The sequence below is a fragment of the Arachis ipaensis genome, chromosome B8 (assembly GCF_059453495.1).
Source record: "Arachis ipaensis isolate K30076 ecotype BB chromosome B8, ASM5945349v1, whole genome shotgun sequence".
NCBI classification, from domain to species: domain Eukaryota; kingdom Viridiplantae; phylum Streptophyta; class Magnoliopsida; order Fabales; family Fabaceae; genus Arachis; species Arachis ipaensis.
This window is the reverse complement of record NC_142443.1, coordinates 17,728,901-17,745,271: the sequence shown is the minus strand read 5'-3', so window position 1 is coordinate 17,745,271 and position 16,371 is coordinate 17,728,901. Positions and strand designations below refer to the sequence as shown.

Below are 16,371 nucleotides of genomic sequence, written 5' to 3'. Positions count from 1 at the left end.
CTTCTTTTTTCATTTGATTTTTTCCTTCTTTTTTCATGTCGTTCTCCTCTTCTTTTATCATTATCAACGTTATCATCCACATCATTTTCTTCTTTGTCTAATACTTTTATTTATTTTTTATTATTATTTATCTTCTTTATTTGTGTATTTTAAAAACTTTATGAAAGAGAAGAATAAAGAAAAAAAAAACAAAAAATGATAATGATAATGATAATAAAAAAAATATTGTGTACTGAATGTAACACCCTACCACACAAAACTTTACGCTTAAGTTGTAAAACAGAGGTGGTGTGGTATTACGACCTCTAAAATAAAAAAATATATATATATATAATAGCAGAAGAATTATAATATGCTAGGAGCCTTGAAGAATAGAGAAAATAGAAATCGCGAAATAAAAGCGCAACACTCGAGAAACGAGTTAACTTGCGTGCTAAGAAAGCTACCGCTGTCAAGTGTACAGTCACCCAAAACAGGAACAGAGAGTCAAAGATACAAAATACAGGGGGGGAGCTAGAAGAAATATTAGAGGGGGGCTAAAAATATTTGCACAATAAAATAATATTAAAATAAATTTTTGAGGAGGCTAAAATGAAATTTACATATAATTTACATGTAAAAAATTAAAATTAGGGGGGCCGTTGCCCCCCTTTTGCAGTATGTAGCTCCGCCCCTGCACACATATATACATATATATACATATCCAAAACCCAAATGTACATAAACAAAATCCTGCCTCTCCATACACCTCTAGGAGGATAAAAAAGAGTAAGTTATGTGGAGAGAAAGCTAAGTACATATATATACATCATAGCATAACAAAATAACCCAGTAACCACTCCGCTTCAAGAGTCCAGATGCCTAACGAGATGCCTCTCGACCTGCATCTGAAAAACAACAACATAGTATGGAATGAGAACCAGAGGTTCTCAGTATGGTAAAGGTGCCACACACATAATATATAAGGTTCTGGGAATGCCAGAGGCAATCCTAGAACGCCGACACTCAGATTATAGAGCTTAAAGTATTAAACAGAAGCCATAAAAGGTGGTTTTCTAAGAATATTTAAACCTAACTTAACTTAACCTTAAATCTAAGTCCCATACTGCCATTTCTCCATACCTCCAACTCCATCATGCATTTTCACAGACAAATAGACAGATAAAGGTAAGCACAAGAAGGTTACAAATACTGCAGGTAACAAATACACATTTAACATGGCAAGTACATATAGGCGGAAATAGATCCTCTCCATTTTTTTTGTCACTGGAGAGAATAAAGTGTAATCTCCCACCTTTAATTCTACAAGTGGGACCAGAAATAAATAACAGAGAGAATGCAATGAAGGGTGAGATCTTCCAATGGATACCATCCAGTTTTTTCCTACTGGAGAGGATCCACTCCCATATAGGCACACCTAATTAAAGAACAAGCAAGTAGTTCAAGTAATATGCATATAATGCATGCCTGTCCTATGGCTGATGAGGCTCATCTGTCGGTTATCCAGCCAATCCGACAAGTCTGAATTGTCCTTAGACTGTCCCCCGACGTGCATCCCCAAGAGTCTATGCATAGCTTTTTCTCAAATAGTCAATATTGCTCAATGGGGGTAACATTTCCGGGAATTTATATAGTGTCCGGTCACACTTACGTCGTAGGGTTAACAGAGTATCGAGTTTTCTACCTGGTACACGTGGTGGCAAGCCACAAACTTTATCTAGGGAATCTCGTATCTCAGATCATTCAAATTCATAAGCCATATAAATAATTCAATTATAATTCATCAACATCCACATCATTCCCAATCGCATCTCATTCATCATCATACATCAATCATATTCAATCCTTATCCTTCATTATCACACCTCCCATTCCGTCCATCAATAGTTCTAATTCAAAACATAATTCATTATTTTCTAAATGAATCAAACTTAAAACATGCTCATTTTCTTAATAACTCTAAATCAAACCATATAACATTTGAATCTAAATCTTTTTAAATAATCATATAAATAAAATCTCTAATTTTTATAAAATTTCGGCAGCATCTCCTCTAAAACTCGGACTTTGCCACCCTTTTCGGGTCCAAACCTGCATTCTTTCCAATTCAACATACCCTTCCTCATCATTATAACAATCACCACAATAAATCTATCTCAGATCAACAATTATACTCATACAATATTCAAATCCAAAAACCAAAATTCAACTAAAAATCATAGTTCACAAATCCTAGGCTTTTAACACAAAATACCTCATTTTTCATTCAAAATTTCCATTCCAATTATTTTCAAACCTATTACCACCAATCCAAATTGCCAACAATAATCCTCAACAAGCTCCATATCTTTTCATCAATCATTTCAACCAAACCAAAATATAGCCATATAATCAACAATTCAATCACATATCCTTTCAAAGATCCAACTAGCAACCAATATCATCTTACAAACAAATCACCAAACCAAACCAAGCATATTCCTCAACCCATTACTAAACATTAAATATACACCTGCATTCCAACTTATCCTATGGTCATCTAGCCTAAGTTTTCACAGAACATTATATATTAAATGCAAGAAACCTAAACCATACCTTAGCCAATTCCTAAGTATTATTCCAAGACAATTTTCCTAAAAGAGCACAGGCCTCAAAACCTCAACTAATCCGCTTCCTCCAAGTTCTAGTATTCACAATTTCAAGCTCCAATTATTTATTCACAACCTAATACACATTTATAACACATATATATCCAATTTAATACTCAAAGCTCAAATCCAATGAAATTAAAATAGAATTATTATATTCTCACCTTACCCAAGCTTCACATAAACAAGAGTGAACGTTTTCCTCAAGCTAATTGGATCCTAAAACATCAAAGAACAAAGAAATTCAATATCTCCACTTAATTTTCCAAAATTGGGGGAAAAGATGGCTGCGAACAGAAAAACGAGTTACCTATGAAATTGTTCTGGTAGAAGTGTAGAGTTTGACGCGGTGGACGCATGGCCGCAAATGGTGCCGCGATCGGAGCTCGGACGGAGGAGTTACGGCGTGTTGAAGGTTGCCGTTAGGTTTGGCATTCTCTTCCTCCTTGGGAGCGTTGCTGCTTCTGTTACGTTAATGAAGGGAAATGAGCTTTTAGGCTCATTTAAATGCTGGCCGGTTGGGCCCACGGGCCCGGTTTGGGCCCAGTTCGACCGGTTCGGCCTGTTCGGTCCAATCTTGGACCGTTTTCTTTGAAATTAGTGTCAAAATTCTCGTTTCAATGAGCTCTAACCTAATTTAATATAATATTCGCATTTCTAATCTTTATTAAAAAACTAATTTATTGACTAATTATCTACTAATTTAACCGGGGTTTACATCCTACCCACCTAACAAAGAATTTTGCCCTCAAAATTTAAATTCAGTTACTTGAAAAGAGATGTGGATAGTCCTTTCGCATATCTGATTCGAGCTTTCAGGTATGTTCCTCGATACCAGTTCGACTCCAAACTACTTTTATCAATGATACTTCCTTCTCGTGTAATCGTTTAATATTAGTATCATCAATTCTCACTGGAATTACTGGAAGTGTTAGATCTTCTTTTACTTGGATTGGTTCTGGTTCTAGAACATGACTTGCATCAGGAATATACTTCCGAAGCTGTGACACATGAAACACGTCGTGCAAATTCGAAAGATACGGTGGTAAGGCAATTCTATAAGCCACTGGCCCAATTCTCTTCAGGATCTCAAACGGTCCAATATAACGGGAATTTAGTTTCTTAGTCTTGATAGCTCTTCCCACTCCAGTGGTTGGTGTAACTTTCAGAAAAACATGCTCCCCTTCCTCAAATTCTAAAGGCTTTCACTTTTGATCAGCATAACTCTTCTGGCGGCTCTGGGCTATAAGCATTCGACTACGAATCTTCTTTATCTGTTCAGTAGTTTCAGCTATCATCTCAGGCCCTAACAAACTTCTTTCTCCAGTTTCATACCAACATAGTGAAGATTGACATTTCCTGCCATACAGAGCCTCATATGGAGCCATTCCAATGCTCGCATGATAGCTATTGTTATAAGCAAACTCCACTAATGGCATATACCGATCCCAGCTTGCTGGCTGGTCCAAAACACAAGCCCTTAGCATATCCTCCAAGGTCTGAATAGTTCTCTCTGACTGACCATCTGTCTGAGGGTGATACGCAGTACTCAAGCTTAATTGAGTCCCAAATGCACGCTGAAAAGCTCCCCAGAACCTTGATGTAAAGCGAGGATCTCTGTCAGATATAATGGTAAAAGGCACGCCATGTAACTTGACAATTTCTTTGATATATATTCGAGCCAATTCCTCCGTTGTGCAACTTATTCGGATAGGAAGAAAGTGAGCTGATTTCGTCAGTTGATCCACAACCACCCAAATAGCGTTACAACCAGATTGGGTTCTAGGCAAACCTATCACAAAATCCATTGCGATACTCTCCCATTTCCATTGTGGAATCTCCAAAGGCTGAAGGGTCCCTGATGGTCTCTGATGCTCAATCTTAACCTTCTAACACGTTAAATATTTAGATACGTGCAATGCCACATCATTCTTCATTCCTGGCCACTAGAACATCGCTTTCAGATCTTGATACATTTTGGTACTCCCTGGGTGAATTGAAAACCCACTCTTATGAGCTTCCTTCAAGATACTCTGTCGTAGGTTTCCAACATCTGGCACAATAATCCAGTTCTTGAATCTCCACAAACCATCTTGATCTTCTACCACTCTCCACTATTTTCCCTATCTAACTGCTGGTAATACCTTTCATAACGCTTCATTGTCTCGATGAGCCTTCAGAAGTTTTGATTTAAAATCACTTGAAATCTGCAACTGACTCAAACACAAAATTCCAGATTCTTCTCTAATTCCCAAATTCAAACCTTGAAATGCCCTTAGTAATTCTTCTTCCCGTAGCATCATCCAAGCTGCATATAAAGACTTCCGACTCAAGGCGTTCGCCACAACGTTTGCTTTTCCTAGATGATAATTCAATTCAAAATCATAATCTTTCAGAAGTTTCATCCACCTTCTCTGACGCATATTCAACTCTTTCTGCTCAAAAAGATACTTCAAACTCTTATGATTTGAGAAAACATGAAACTTAACGCCATAGAGGTAGTGCCTCCAGATCTTTAAAGCAAACACAACAGCAGCAAGTTCCAAATCATGTGTCGGATAGTTCATTTCATGCGGTCTTAATTGCCGTGAGGCGTATGCTACAACATTCTGGTGCTGCATCAGAACGCACCCCAAACCTTTCAGAGATGCATCACAGTATATTTCAAACGATTCACTTGGTTCAGGTAATACCAATACAGGTGCAGTAGTCAACCTGTGCTTCAATGCTTGGAAACTCTTTTCACACTCTAGAGTCCAGACAAAAGGCGTATCCTTCCTTGTCAATTTGGTTAAACGTAAGGTGAGTTGTGAAAATTCCTTAATGAATCTGCGATAATACCCCGCCAAACTTAGGAAACTCCTGATCTCTGGCACTGAAGTTGGTCGCTCCCAATTCATTACTGCTTCCACCTTAGCAGGATCCACAGCTATTCCCTGTTTGCTCACCATGTGACCGAGAAACTTCACTTCACTCTTCCAGAACTCGCATTTAGATAACTTAGCATATAACTTCCTGTCTCTCAGAATTTGCAGCACAGTTCGCAAGTGATCAGCATGCTCTTCTTCAGTTTTAGAATAAACAAGAATGTCATCAATGAAGACAATAACAAACTTGTCCAGATACGGTCGAAAAATCCTATTCATGTAATCCATAAATACTGCTAGAGCATTAGTCAATCAAAAATACATCACCGTATACTCATAATGACCGTAACATGTCCTGAAAGCAGTTTTCGGAATATCCTCATCTCTAACCCTTATCTGATGATACCCGGATCGCAGATCAATCTAAGAAAACACACCAGCACCTTGTAACTGATCCATTAGGTCGTCAATTCTAGGTAATGGATATTTGTTCTTCACAGTGATCTTATTCAATTGCTGATAATCAACACACAAGCACATACTCCCGTCCTTCTTCTTTACCAATAACACTGGCGCTCCCCACGGAGAAACACTTGGTTGGATAAAATGCTTACCCAACAGATCTTCCAGCTGAGCTTTCAGTTCAGCCATTTCTAAAGGTGACATCCTGTAAAGAATAATCGAAATTGAATCGGCTCTAGGCACCAACTCAATTGCAAATTTAACCTCCCGATTAGATGGAAATTCATTAATATCATCTGGAAACACATCTGGAAATTCGCATACAACCGGAATCTGCTCTAAACTCTGATCATCACCTGATACTCCCGCAGTTAATAACATAATACCCTAACATTCAGTTCCAGAACAGTTTACTATCATAGAGTTCAAATAGTAACTATTCACCACAACCGGTGCTTCTGACCCTTCCGGCGTAAACTATACTGACTTCTCAGAACAATCAAGCAAAACATGATTCTTAGATAACCAACCTCTCGGTTATCCCAACATCATCTGCCTGCAGGATACGTCATATTCCCTACCACCAATGCTGAGCCTCGCCTTGCAGCTGATGAGTTCCAAATTCATCCCATTGCTCCTCAGGAACCTGCTGAGCCTGCAACGCCCTTTCCATAGCCTGAATCCAATTATCTGCATCAGTGGAATTTGAGGTTCCCCTGAAGGTCGGAGGGTGAAATTTCAGAAATATAGCAAATGTCACAAGACCATCCTCATCATTATTGTTCCCGTGATTATCCTGGTTTATCTTATTACCCAGTGCCTCGGTTGTTGCCTGCATAGCTGCAGCCATATTTCCCAGAGCAGCCATAAAGTCTACTGGATCATTCCCTGCCAGGCCAGGAGTAACGGTGCCTATCCTATCTCTACCTCGCCCACGACCGCATCCGCGAGTCGACATATGGTTCTCATACACACTAAACAAGTGATATTAAGTTGATCAGTCTTAATATCACAGGTCTAATGCTTTAAGTTCCCAATGCATGCTCACAAACGTTTATGCTATATATATCAGTCAGATATCCTAATAGCACATAAACACATATACAGAGAATGTACATAAGCACAATCAGTCCGTCTTTCAGACTCTATAGGAACGAACTGCTCTGATACCATAATGTAACACCCTACCACACAGAGTTTTACGCTTAAGTCGTAAAACAGAGGTGGTGTCGTATTACGGCCTCTAAAATAAAACGTATATATATAATAGTAGAAGAATTATAATATGCTAAGAGTCTTGAAGAATAGAGGAAATAGAAAACGCGAAATAAAAGTGCAACGCTCGAGAAACGAGTTAACTTGCGTGCTAAGAAAGCTACCGCTGTCAAGTGTAAAGTAACCCAAAACAGGAACAGAGAGTCAAAAATACAAAATAACGAGCTCCTAACTCAGCCTGCGAAGTCAAGACTGGCCGGAGAATACACACACACACACACATATATATATACATATCCAAAACCCAAATGTACATAAACAAAATCTTGCCTCTCCATATACCTCTAGGAGGATCAAAAAGAATAAGTTATGTGGAGAGAAAGCTAAGTACATATATATACATCATAGCATAACAAAATAACACAGTAACCACTTCGCTTCAAGAGTCCAGACGCCTAACGAGATGCCTCTCGACCTGCATCTGAAAAATAACAACATAGTATGGAATGAGAACCGGAGGTTCTCAGTATGGTAAAGGTACCACACACATAATATATAAGGTCCTGGGAATGCCAGAGGCAATCCTAGAACGCCGACACTCAGATTATAGAGCTTAAAGTATTAAACAGAAGTCATAAAAGGTGGTTTTCTAAGAATATTTAAACCTAACTTAACTTAACCTTAAATCTAAGGCCCATACTGTCATTCCTCTATACCTCCAACTCCATCATGCATTTTCACAGACAAATAGACAGATAGCAAGCACAAGAAGGTTACAAATACTGCAGGTAACAAATACACATTTAACATGGCAAGGACATATAGGCACACCTAATTAAAGAACAAGCAAGTAGTTCAAGTAATATGCATATGATGCATGCCTATCCTATGGCTGATGAAGCTCATCTATCGGTTATCCAGCCAACTCGACAAGTCTGAATTGTCCTTAGACTGTCCCCCGACGTGCATCCCCAAGAGTCTATGTATAGCTTTTTCTCAAATAGTCAATATTGCTCAATGGGGGTAACATTCCCGGGAATTTATATAGTGCCCGGTCACACTTACGTCGTAGGGTTAACAGAGTATCGAGTTCTCTACCTGGTACACGTGGTGGCAAGCCACGACACTTTATCTAGGGAATCTCGTATCTCAGATCATTCAAATTCATAAGCCATATAAATAATTCAATTATAATTCATCAACATCCACATCATTCCCAATGGCATCTCATTCATCATCACACATCAATCATATTCAATCCTTATCCTTTATTATAACACCTCTCATTCCGTCCATCAATAGTTCTAATTCAAAACATAATTCATTATTTTCTAAATGAATCAAACTTAAAACATGCTCATTTTCTTAATAACTCTAAATCAAACCATATAACCTTTGAATCTAAATCTTTTTAAATAATCATATAAACAAAATCTCTAATTTTTATAAAATTTCGGCAGCATCTCCTCTAAAACTCAGACTTTGCCACCCTTTTCGGGTCCAAACCTGCATTCTTTCCAATTCAACATGCCCTTCCTCATCATCATAACAATCACCACAATAAATCTATCTCAGATCAACAATTATACTCATACAATATTCAAATCCAACAACCAAAATTCAACTAAAAATCATAGTTCACAAATCCTAGGCTTTTAACACAAAAAACCTCATTTTTCATTCAAAATTTCCATTCCAATTATTTTCAAACCTATTACCACCAATCCAAATTGCCAACAATAATTCTCAACAAGCTCCATATCTTTTCATCAATCATCATTCAACCAAACCAAAATATAGCCATATAATCAACAATTCAATCACATATCCTTTCAAAGATCTAACTAGCAACCAATATCATCTTACAAACAAATCACCAAACCAAACCAAGCATATTCATCAACCCATTACTAAACATTAAATATACACCTGTATTCCAACTTATCCTATGGTCATCTTGCCTAAATTTTCACAAAATATTATATATTAAATGCAAGAAACCTAAACCATACCTTAGCCGATTTTCAAGTATTATTCCAAGACAATTTTCCTAAAAGAGCACAGGCCTCAAAACCTCAACTAATCCGCTTCCTCCAAGTTCCAGTATTCACAATTTCAAGCTCCAATTATTTATTCACAACCTAATACACATTTATAACACATATATATCCAATTTAATACTCAAAGCTCAAATCCAATGAAATTAAAATAGAATTATTATATCCTCACCTTACCCAAGCTTTACATAAAAAATAGTGAACGTTTTTCTCAAGCTAATTGGATCCTGAAACATCAAAGAATAAAGAAATTCAATATCCCCAGTTAATTTTCCAAAAGTGGGGGAAAAGATGGATGGGAACAGAAAAATGAGTTACCTATGAAATTGTTCTGGTAGAAGTGTAGAGTTTGACGCGGTGGACGCGTGCCCGCAAATGATGCGGCGATCGGAGCTCGGACGGAGGAGTTACGACGTGTTGAATGTTGCCGTTAGGTTTGGCGTTCTCTTCCTCCCTGGGAGCATTGCTGCTTCTCTTATGTTAATGAAGGGAAATGAGCTTTTAGGCTCATTTAAATGCTGGCCGGTTGGGCCCACGGGCCCGGTTTGGATCCGGTTCGACCGGTTCGGTCTGTTCGGTCCAATCTTGGACCGTTTTCTTTAAAATTAGTGTTCAAATTCTTGTTTTGATGAGCTCTATCCTAATTTAATATAATATTCGTATTTCTAATCTTCTTTATTAAAAAACTAATTTATTGACTAATTATCTATAATTAACCGGGGTTTACACTGAAAATTTTGTTATATAAAACACATAAATTTTACTATGATAAACACATAACTTGAATTGATCTTCATTTCTTTATTGTAAGACAATTTATTGTTTAGGATTTAGGAATATATATTCAACTTTAAAACAATTTTCTTTAGGTAAAATCTTTTATTTTTGAAGTAAAACATTAGAAGATATAGAAAAAATTATATCAATAACAAAACATGAGAAAAAAATGAAGAATATGTTGAGAGAAAGAAAAAGAAGATAAAATATGAAGAAAAAAAAAGCAAAAAAAAAAAGAAGATATGCTGAGAGAAATATAATTTCGATGTCACAGTTAAAATATTTCGGTGCTATTTTTATTTTGATAATTTTTAATTAGTTAATTTTTTTGTATTACTATTAAGAAATTTTGGTGTCAAAATTTAGAAATTTTTCATATCATGCTTAAAAAGTTTTAATGCTATTTTTTTGATAAATTCTACACAATTCAAAACTCCTCTCTCCCTCTTCTTTATCAGCGTCATCATCTTCTTTTTCTTCTTCATTTTTTTCTTCTTGTTTCATCTTTTCATAATTTTTTATGTTTTTACCCTCTTAAGAAAAATAAGAATAAACAAATAAAAGAAAAAATAGACAAAGAAAAAATAAAAGATAAAAAATACTACAATAACAGGAAGAGGAATAAAATAAAATAAAAAGGCGCAACAATAGCAATAACAATAAAAAAACGACGATGAGAAAGAATCATGCCAAAAAGAAGTGCATGATTCACGCACACTTTTCATGGATGATTTTTATTAGGTTTGAGTCAACTTAATTAGACTTAATTGATAAAAATATTTAAATGCATAACGAAATTCAATTTATAATTGTTATTGGGCTATCTCACACATAGTAGCCTGTAAATATTTTTTCTTTTCCGTTAGAAATACCATCTAGAATTATAGATAACTTTAATAACCAAAAAAAAAAAAGACTACTTCTATATAACTAGGGATTTTTATTCTTGTTAAACTACTTAAAACTACTTATAATTTATTCAATTTACACCCTTCTAATACAACACTTATCCAAGCATTATTTTGAGTCTCTTACATAGAAGTATTAGATCAGATACTAATTCATATTTTGAATATATGTAAAAATTCAAAAAGATATATCACGATAATATAGATATATCAATACTCATATTTTATCATATATGTATATGCATATACAAAATTAAATAACATACCAAAGATTCGGAATCAGCATATTTCAGGAAAGTATCATGCCAAATGCTAGGAGCACAATTTACAGAGCGTCGCTTTGAGTTAGAAGGAGCCCGTTGAGTCGAAGGCATCACTGGAACCGAAGCTAAAAGAGACATGTATAGTACTGGGTAATGAACGATAGTAAGGAGTTAAGAACAACTTAGTTATATATAGAATATGGTTCACTCATGCAAAGGGAGATGAGTTAATGTCCCTAGCTGGATGCCCATTTTCAAATTTGAAAAATGTGTGGCCAAGTGGACAGCTATGTATCAAACAAGATTTCTTTTTATTTTGTCTTGTTAAAGAGGGAGTGAATTCTCTAGCCATTCCTCAATTAGAGAATTGAATATCCTTTATGAGTTGTTCGATTTTGAATGGAGGAATTTAATTGTATTATCTTGATTAATGTTAATTATTTTTAGTCTTATAAATTAGTTAATTAAATCAAACCACTAAACTATGATAAATTCTTTTTGCAAATTTAAAAATATTTAAATAAATTCCAATGTGTAGTTTAATTTTTTTTTTCAAATCATTCGATTCATCAACCAATTTCAATCATAAAAATTAAAGAAAAAAGAAAATCAAAAGCTCAAATTGAACCAGTTATTTAATTAGAAATCTGCAAATATATATAATAGGAAGTTATTTAATTAATTAAAGTGATTATTAATTAAAATGATTAATAAACTAATAATAAGTGTAATTAATAAAAGCTTACGGCTTGTGTAACATGTTGCAATACTAAGTTTGAGTCTCCACCGACATCATTCATCAGAATCTCTATTTCCATCGAGCATTCCATAATCGTATTTAAAACGATTTTAAAGCACTCCGGAAGAGATTATTCTTTTTTTTTTTTTTGGTGACTAGGAAGAGATTATTCAATGCAACGAATATCCTATCTAAAAAATAAGAATAAAATATAAAAGGTCTAAAAAATCTCGTAGACACATGTAGCCTAATTTAGGTGAAAAATGTTAGGGCACAATGAATTTGGTGAACAATATGAACAACGGGCTTGAAATTAGCCCAATTAGTTTACTAATATAGGTATTTTCGTAAATATCCACCTTTCCTAAATCCTAATTTTAATTATCTTAATTACTTTCATCGTAATCACCCCATCCACTCCCCCCTTCTTTGACCCAACAGTAAAACCCTTTTTTCTTCCTTACGTTTTGAACACCATTCAGGAAAGGAAACATTAGTCTTCCCTCACAGCCATTTGAAACGGCATTGACGAAGGGAGACCTTCCCACGTTAGCCGTTTCTTTTTCGTTGCAACCCGTCGTCCACCCTGCCACCCGCCGAACCAACCATCCACCGGCGCCTCCATTGTGAAGACGTGAAGCAGCAGGCAAGCATCCGTGGCCCCGTCGCGTGGAAGTTGGCCAGAAAACCACCGGTGTTGTCCTTTACCCACAATCTCCGTTGGTTATAGCCCTTGCATGTTCGCGTCGCTTGGAGTCATCCTCGAATACAACAAGAGTAGCCATGGGCTGTTTTTCCCTTCCCAGATTGAAGGTCGGTAACCCGATAACCGTTAATTGAATGTTTAGATGTTCATAGTTACTTTTATGTTCTGGTTGCATATAATGGTTTTGCTGGTTGCGCAAATTTCTGGCCCTATTTGAGTTCTGCAAGTCTTTGTAAACATATAATGGCCACGTACATGTTTCTGAGCATCCGAGTTTTTTTGCGTCTTATTTTTTAATGATTTATCGTATTTGGGTTTGTTTTGGCTCCAGGTATTAGTAAGTCAGCAGTTCGTGTGAAGCACGTGCTATGAATATGTTGATTTGTGAGTTGTTTAATGAATCTAAATCGGATGGTCATTTTTATACATGAATGGATGGTTAAATATTTTTTACAGGTGTTTGAAATTAGGTTGAGGATGGTAAATATTTGATGGAGCCTGGGCTTGATATTTTAGTTGTGAATTCTTTATCTGTTTCTGGTTCATTTGATTGACCTTTAATTTCTATAAATGATGGATGTTCAATTTTGTAAGAAAAGATGGATGAAAAAATGTTACATTCTCTATATTATTTAGTTAGAAATTTCTGATGTTGGAAATCTATGGAGCCTAGCAAGCTGGTTATATTAGGACTTGTTTTCGTTACTTACATAATTAGAAATTCAATTTGTAACAGCTATGCTTCCTAGTACCTTGTTTAGCTTGTTTTTTTTATCTGCCTTTGTACTCTTACTCTACACGACTGTCGGTGTTATGCTGTTGATTCTCAATTTTTTTTTAAATTAAAGCATGGATAGAAATATCACATGGTTCATGGATCCTTGGATTAAAGCAAACATGTTTGAAATTTGATGGAGCATGGACTTGATATTTTAGTAGTTAATTTGTTATCTGTTTCTGGTTCATTTGATTGACCGTTGATTTCTATAAATGACGGATGTTCAATGTTGTAAGAAAAGATGGATGAAAAAATGTTACATGATCTACATTATTTAGATAGCAATTTCTGATGTTGTAAATCTATGGAGCCTACCAAACTGGTTAAATGAGTACTTGTTTTGGTGACTTACGTAATTAGAAGTTTAATTGTTAACAGCAATGCTTCCAAGGACCTTGTTTTAACTTGTTTTTTTTAACTGCGTATGTACTCTTAGTGCACACGACTGTGGGTGTTATGCTGTTCATTTTGATATAATTTTTTTTTAAATTAAAGCATGGATAGTAATATCACATGGTTCATGGAACCTTGGATCAAAGCAACATGTTTAAAATTTGATGGAGCCTCGGCTTGATAATTTAGTAGTTAATTCTTGATCTGTTTCTGGTTTATTTGGTTGACCTTTAATTTCTATAAATGACGGATGTTCAATGTTGTAAGAAAAGATGGATGAAAAAATGTTACATGATCTATATCATTTAGGTAGCAATTTCTGATGTTGCAAATCTATGGAGCCTACCAACCTGGTTATATTAGTACTTGTTTTGCTGACTTACGTAGTTAGAAGTTTAATTTTTAACAGCTATGCTTCCAAGGACCTTGTTTAACTTTTTTTTTTTAACTGCCTATGTACTCTTATTGCACACGACTGTGGGTGTTATGCTGTTCATTTTGATATGATTTTTTTTAAATTAAAGCATGGATAGTAATATCACATGGTTCATGGAACCTTCGATTAAAGCAAACATGTTTAAAATTTGATAGAGCCTCGGCTTGATAATTGAGTAGTTAATTCTTTATCTGTATCTGGTTCATTTGATTGACCTTTAATTTCTATAAATGTCGGACGTTCAGTTTTGTAAGAAAAGATGGATGCGAAAAATGTGACATGATCTACATCATTTAGGTAGCAATTTCTGATGTTGCAAATCTCTGGAGCCTAGTAAGCTGGTTATATTAGGACTTGTTTTGGTGACTTAAGAAATTAGAAGTTCAATTTTTTACAGGTATGCTTCCAAGAACCTTATTTAATTTGATTTTTTTTAAACTGCCTATGTACTCTTACTGCACATGACTGTGGATGTTATGCTCTTGATTTTCACATTTTTTTTAAATTACAGCATTGATAGTAATATCACATGGTTCATGGATACCTGGATTAAAGCAAAACATGTTTGAAATTTGATGGAGCCTGGAATTGACTTTTAATTTCTATGAATTACGGATGTTTAATTTTGTAAGAAACGATGGATGCAAAAAAGAGATGGCTTTTAGTGGTGGCTTAACTAGATATGAGTTAAATTGGTTGTAAATATTATAGTTGCATAATGTTTGATGTCTACATATTTATGACTTTATTATTTTCGATCATGGATGTTATAAAGACTCGTGTTAAAATTTTAAGAATAATACATAGTTATATAGAAATAATATTTTTTATGCGTGTGAAATTTTCTTTTCTAAATAATGCGAGCGGACTATTGATGAACCTATGAGAAAGAACCGGAATCAGAGAAAGCAATAGATGTACCTAGAGCCCGTTTGGGAAGTAGCAGAAGCTACTTTTTCTTTTTTACTTTTAAATTATGAAAAGTCACAATAAAAAAACTAAGAAACAGCAACAAAATATACATTGACACACATTTCATATTCATTTTTTTTTCACCTACCATATCATGCACAACAAAACAACAAGTACTAACTATACAATAATTTCTTTTGCATTGCCATCAATATTATTATGAATTAGAATTTTAATATCCATTTCTTGTGTAAAAAAATTGTATTTTTTCAGTTATTTATCCAAACACTACAACTTTAAAATAAGTACTTTTATAACTAAAAATCAACACAAAATAACTTATTTATAAGGTTCTATTAATAAAAGTCCTTCTACTTTAAGCTCTTTTTTCAAAAGAGGTTATTTAAGTTGTTAACCCAAATTGGACCTTAGTCTTAAGACCATAAATATCTTTTTCACATTGTTTACGTGTTTTCGTGGTGGAATTTTGTTACAACAGAAATGATAAATTTCCATGGTAAATAACATTTTTAGTTCTCTAACTACTTTGATTCTGTTTCAAAATATTAGCGAAGCGTAAAAGTTATTAGTTAAGAATAACCATCTAGTACCAACAAAAATAACCATCCGCTATCATATGGAATCGAACATCCAGCCTCTACTATTTGTTACTATTTACACACTACACCAAGACTCTTTTAAATAACCATTTGGGTGACAATAGAGATAACCATCTGATAGCCTATAGAATCGAACATCCAACCTTTATTACTTGTAACTGACCACATACTGCACACCAAGACTATTACGAATAACCATCTGGGTACTAGTAAAAATAACCATCCGCTATCCTATTGAATTAAACATCCATATTAAAATAATTGCAACTGAATACACACACTACATCCAGATTATTCGAAATAACCATCTGGGTAACAAAAGAAATAACCATTCGCTTTCCTATTAAATCGAACATCCAGTTTATAATACTTTTAACGAATCACACACACTACACCCAAACTATTCAAAATAACCATCTGGGTAACAATAGAAATAAACATCCGCTATTCTATTAAATAGAATATCCAGTTTAAAATAATTGTAACTAATTATAAACACCACACCAAGGCTATTACAAAATAACCATCTGGGTACCAAATAACCATCCGCTACGCTATTGAATCGAAACCGACTTTCTTTGCATATGTTG

The 16,371-nt window shown here is 34.9% G+C and overlaps 1 protein-coding gene across 1 annotated transcript in view; it reads right to left on the bottom strand.

Annotated features, from left to right (window-relative positions):
• Positions 1-11,359, bottom strand: part of LOC107611935 (putative sesquiterpene synthase) — a 112,253-nt gene extending 100,894 nt beyond the window's left edge. The window contains exon 1 of the mRNA XM_088496754.1: positions 11,201-11,359. The gene's annotated coding sequence lies outside the window, so the exon portion shown is untranslated. The remainder of the gene's footprint in view (positions 1-11,200) is intronic.
• Positions 11,360-16,371: the final 5,012 nt, after the last annotated feature.